Here is a 6000-nt window from a genome sequence, read left to right on the forward strand (position 1 = left end):
TTGGGCTTAAGATGGTGCTGCCCCTGTCTGCAGCCCCCAGCTTCCCTGCGCGGCCGTTGGTGGCATGAGTTGGAAGAACGAGAAACCCAGCACCAGCCCTCCAGGAATCCACAGGCATTAAACAGATAAACACTTGTTATGTAAGGTAAATTGGGATGAGAGCTACAGACGAAGAGAACAGAGGCCTACGAGATAAACATCAGAGAGCCCTACTTTAGATGTAGTAGGTAAGGAGTACCTCTCTCGGACTGAACAAAGGCCCAACGGATGTGAGTAGGTGGCCAGGTGCATTTTTAGGGGTAAGAAAGTACTTCTAGAGGTAGCAGCATGTACAAAGGCCCTGAGGTTAGAAAGAGCTTAGTGGGTTGAGGAATAGAAAGAAGGCTGGCGTTTACTAAGTATGCGGGAGCATTGGAAGTAAGGAAGACAGGTGAGGGCTGAATGGGAACCCCCCCTGCCCATCTGACTTTGCCCGTTTTTCTAGGAGGACCCCTCCTAAGTGCTGCAACTCTCCTTGAGCTCCTTATGCCAACACGGGCAGCCTGTGGGCTGGGATGTACTTTTAAAATCAACTTTTCTATTTTCTGAAGCTCCCACAATGCAGCTCACGCGTCCTTGCTTTTGCTTGTGTTTTTGTCTCCGGGGCCAGGCCCCCAGGGGCTTCAGAAATGCCTGCCAACAGGAGCTTGTATTTTCAGTCTGCTGCCAGGCCCTCCTTCAGGAAACAGGGCCCCACTTCCTCCTGGGACTTCGGAGCCAGCATCCCAGGCCTCAGGTGCCTCCCATTTACTGGTTTGGTACTTCCTTCACCATCCGGCTTGCGGAGGTTCAGGAAAATCAGGGCGCACAAAGGGTGTGGCTGATATGGGCTTTCCCCAGCTCAGCACAGGCTCGTATATATGGGTACGTGGGTGTCATTGGCAGTGCGTGCAGCTGCGCGGGCTGGGAGGGAGCAGCCCAGCACCCACTCAAGGCACATGCCTGTGACATCACCCGGGCTGGTCCTGCATGGGCCTGTTTCTGCCAACACTCACGCTTCCATATGCCCGGCCCCCACCATTACCTGTGCCTGAGGTCTGGGGAAGTGTCTCAGCCCACAGGACCCTCTAGCGTTGTGGGCCTGACCTCCCAGGCATTCATTTACTGAACATTTAGAACAGTACTTGGCATATAGTAAGCTTAATAAAACTGCTTTACTCACATTGTCTCATTTATCCTCATTGAGGTAAGCACTCTTATTATCCCCATTCTACAGGTGAGAAACCAAGGCATGGAGCGACATATGCATGAAAACACAGCTAGGAGGTGGCAGAGATGGGATGCAAACCCAGGCAGCCCGGCTCGAGTCAATTCTGTGTTACTCCCATGTAGGTATGAACATTCTATTGTGTATATATCCTCATCCCTTTGCGTAATACCCACACCTGACGTTTTCTATTTTTAGTTATCTGGTGAAGTGCTGTCACGGGTTCGGTTTCTTTGGGAAGCAGATTCTACAGAGGTTAGTGTGTGGAATGTTTATTAGGGAGTGCCCTTGGCTGGGATCATCCCTGTGGAAAGGAGCCCCATGGTGCAGTGGTTAGCGCGTGGTACTTACACAGCACTGCGGAAGGAAGACGCCCAGGGAGAAGCTGTGATGCAGGCCAGTCCCCAGGGAGCCCTGGCCAACTGGCTCTCTGCTGCTGAGGAGACCTTAGAGGGCTGACAACTCTCTCGGCAGCTGGGGCAACAAGTGCTTCCTTGTTGGGGAATCTGGGTGGCACACATCACTGTGCCCACCACAAATGTATCCTTTCCCAGCCCTTTAAAAAAGTTTAGGGTACTTAAAGGATAAAAATATTATAGTACAGAAATAGGATTTGCAGTTATAATTATAGAATGGTTAATACATGTTAACACAGCTGCTGTGACTGACAATCAGATGTAGCTGAGCTTCCTCGTAGCCAAAGCAAAAATTCTTTCTATTCTGGTAACTGGTAACTTGGGGGGAAATTATTTTCCTAGGGATAAACTATAAAGGAAGTTTCTCATATGGACACTTGTTTGAAATAGTGTAGAATGCTCTCAACAAATTTACAGCAAATGCTGCCAGTTCGTTTCTGGTAATAATCTTGAATAAATATAAAAGGTGTAACAGTATAGCTTAGTGGAGCCCCTTCCATCATTGATTTATAGATTGGCAGTGTCTAATTTGATCCATACATAAAACTTTATCCCTTTTCTTTAAACTGTTCTTTAAAATTTACTTAGTAGTTTCTTGTTAGATGTCTAACCAGCTCTTCTCAAGGGTTTGTGAGCCAGCCTGCACCTCACCTCGGTGTATAGCCAGTACTCACTCAGTAAGAACTCACCTCCTCCCCACCTTTGGCCTAGGCTCCTTGACCTCTGGCCCCAATATCTACAGTAGGGGTGTCGAACTCAATCAGAGAAGGGGCCAAAATCTAAAATCCAGCCTAAATCGAGGGCCGAATGGTTTACTGAACAGTCATAAACTGTCATTGTGATGGAAACGCAGCGGAGTGCAGTGATGACAGCGCGGTGCGGGCCACATTGCAAGGCCTAGCGGGACGGATTTGGCCCGAGGGCCTTGTGTTTGACACATGTGATCTACAATACCTATGCCTCCTACTTAGTCGTGGGCCCTCACACTTCTTAGGTGATGTCCTCCTGCTTTCCTCCTCGCCTGGAATGTACTCTCAGCCCCTTAAGAACCTCATGGTTTCTATCATTCAAGGCAAAACGAGGCCTGGCCAGCCACTTCCATGGTTCCTGCTCTCTCTGCAGACCCAGAGAGGCGGGAGAGCTGGGCTCCAGATATACCTTCTTCAGGGAGGTGGCAGGGATATGGCATTGCTCCACTAAAGGAAGAGAACGGGAGAGCCCTTGCTAGCCACTGGCTCAGGCCGGGACAGACCTATTTTTCTGCTTTTCTCTTAACAAATACCCCTGGTGCCTCCTCTATAGCAATAACACAGCAGAGATGGATCAGACCAAGTTCCCACTCCAGTAGGGTCACAGAAATGCCAAACAGGACAATTCATTGTGATAATGACTGCTGGGACCTTGAGAAGGGACACAGACCTTACCTGACCCAGCCCTTTGATGGCTGTGAGGTTGGAGCAAAATGAGAGACAAGAGTATATGCCTGAATATATGGCAGGTCCAAATATAAGGTGATAACTCATTTTCCCAAAAATGTCACTTCAGGTGTTCTGTGATTCAAATGACCAAATATAAGTTTATTTAGTTACACATACATAGCTTAAATCACATATTATTTAAAACAATATATTTGTGAATGTTATTTTCTTCACTCATACTTTTGTAGTAATAATGTTTGAAATCTTTACACGAAACTTTCATTTCTTTGTAGAAATCACTAGAGCCACTTTTTGAGTCATCTAATTTAATTTCTGAAAGAACATCGCTTTTCTGCCTTCTAAGTTGAGAGAATGCTCTTTTGAAAAATCAACTTTACTGAGAAATAATTTACCTATAACATGCATCCATTTTATTTTTTTAAAATATATGTTATTGAGTTTTTACAGAGAGGAAGGGAGAGGGAAAGTTAGAAACATGGATGAGAGAGAAACATCAATCACCTGCCTCCTGCACACTCCCCACTGGGGATGTGCCCACAACCAGGGCACATGTCCTTGACTGGAATCGAACCTGGGACCCTTGAATCCGAAGGCCGATGCTCTATCCACTGAGCCAAACCGGTTAGGGCAAATGCATACCACCCAGTCAAGATGTAGAACGTTTTTCCTGCCCTCCATTTGGCCATCAACTAATCTACTTTGTTACTACAGGTTAGTTTTATCCATTGTAGGATTTCATATACCTGAAATCATTAGCATATGCACCATTGTGTCCAAGTCCAGCATTAAGTTTTTGAGATTTGTCCACATTGCTATAGAGAGAATACTTTTTGAATCATTATGTGATGCTATCACTGGGAATTTTAAATAAGCCTGACTACCTTTTTGTATAACATTAAAAACAGGTTTCTTTTCCATTCTCCCATAGCTATATATTAGTATTCAGTGGGTCAGACTACCCACAGACCCCGTCTATAATGCTTTGACACAAATCTTAACTCTATAGGGTCATCCATAAATATTTCAGTTGTTGTTTTTGAGTTTTTTTTAAAATTATATATAGAACTATAGTACCATTATCAAACCTAAAAAAAAACAAACCCAACACCATATTGCTATTTAAGATGACTGTTGAGAGGTTTGTTTACATGTAATACTTAGGACTGTGAGAAATAATTACTCAGTGTGTGGTCAATTTCTTTGCCTCCTTGTTTACTGATTTCGTCATGGGACTACTTATAATCATCCAAAAGTAGCTTGGCTGAGGTCATCTTAGGGTAATGTGTTTTCTCCAAAAAAAGTGCTTTTTGTTTCACAACAAGTTTAGAGAGCATCTCATTATATGAGGGATTTTGTAAGGACCAAAATGTAGAAAAAAAAGGTTAAGTTTTCTGTGGGGAAATACCTCTATTCAGAGTAGTAGGTAGTAGGAGGTGATTTCTGAGTCATTAATTCAAAGGGTGATGGCTCTCCAGGGTTCCGGGTGAGGGATAGAGTGGATGGGTTTCACCATCCGACTTGTAGTAGGTCCTGAGCTCAGTTCTAGAGACTTGAGTTGAGTAGCCCCTGTCCCCCGCAGATATGTAGTTGGCAATGTGTTTGGAGCTCAGAAAAGGGATCTAGGTGTGAATGAAACCAGGCCGTGTGAGGAGTAACTGAAAAGCAACAGCCTGATAGAGGTAGGAGCCAAACCAGAAGGTGGCATTGTGGCAGCCAGAGAGAAGTGCTTTAAGGGGGTAGTCACATACTGTATAATTTCATATTATGTGAGGTGTCCTGTAAAGATAATTTACAAAGGAAGACTAGTGAAGGTTGGAGGTAAAGGAGAGGGGGAGAGAGCTCTTACTGGGCGGATGATATTAAAAAACTGATTTATAGTGATGTCTGCACCACTCAGTAGTTACCAAAAATTATGGTACATTTGCAGTTTAAAAAATAGTAGTCAGCTGCCCATTTACTGGTTTGGTCCCTCCTTCATTGGTGAGTGTGGTCAGATGGAGAAGGGAATTGGGGGCAAGATGGAGAAGCCAGTTGCAGTGGGTGGGGAATGACAGGGTTGTGTCCATGACTCATTCCAGGTACTTGTTTGTGAAATGGAGAGGGAGGGGGTGGTGGCTGGAAAGGGCTGGGAGTTGTGGTTTATTTTTTCATGTTTTAAATGTGTAAGAGGCCTCAGGTAGGTTTGGCAGGGAGAATGGACAGGACCTGCTGACCAGGTGTGAGAGAGAGGTGTGGGGGAGAGTAAGTAAGGAAGCACCAAGCTGTCTGGCTCAGATAGCACATAAAGGCAGACTCCCTTTGCCCACAGCTGGACTCAAGCATCACAGAAAGGCCTGACAGGAGGGAGTGGTTAAAAAAACAACACATAGCTGGAGGAGGGAACCAACCAGTGGGTGAACAGGCTAGGGAGGCAGTCTCCTGACTCCACGCTCAAGCATCCTTCAGGGCCCTTCACATCTGGCCTTCCCATCCCTGTTCAGCTTCTTCCCTCATGCTCAGTAGCCAGGCCAGCTTCCCATTCTCTGGCTTCCTTTCTGAGGCCTGTTGCCACCATTCAGGATGCTCTTCACAGTTGTTCTTAACCAGCACCTAGTTGCCCTGCACCTGCCTTCTGAAGACTGGAAAAGGTAGGCACAAGTTCCTACTCACTAATAAAATCTTCTGCCTGCAAGGCCCCCCGTCCTTGATTTCTGGTTGTGGACCAAGTTTGTGCCGTAGTTGAGGCAGGTCCTGCTCAAATCCCAAACTTGAGGTCCACTTTCTCATCACCCACCCACCAGTCATAAAACCTAGCAGTTGGACACTGAAAGATCCTCTGTTGCTATTCTTTACATTCAGTGATCTAGCTACACCACCAAATTAAAAAATACCTGGCTGCAATCTCTTGCTCCAAAGCCAT

This window comes from Pipistrellus kuhlii, unplaced genomic scaffold (genome assembly GCF_014108245.1).
Source record: "Pipistrellus kuhlii isolate mPipKuh1 unplaced genomic scaffold, mPipKuh1.p scaffold_m20_p_6, whole genome shotgun sequence".
Lineage (NCBI taxonomy): Eukaryota > Metazoa > Chordata > Mammalia > Chiroptera > Vespertilionidae > Pipistrellus > Pipistrellus kuhlii.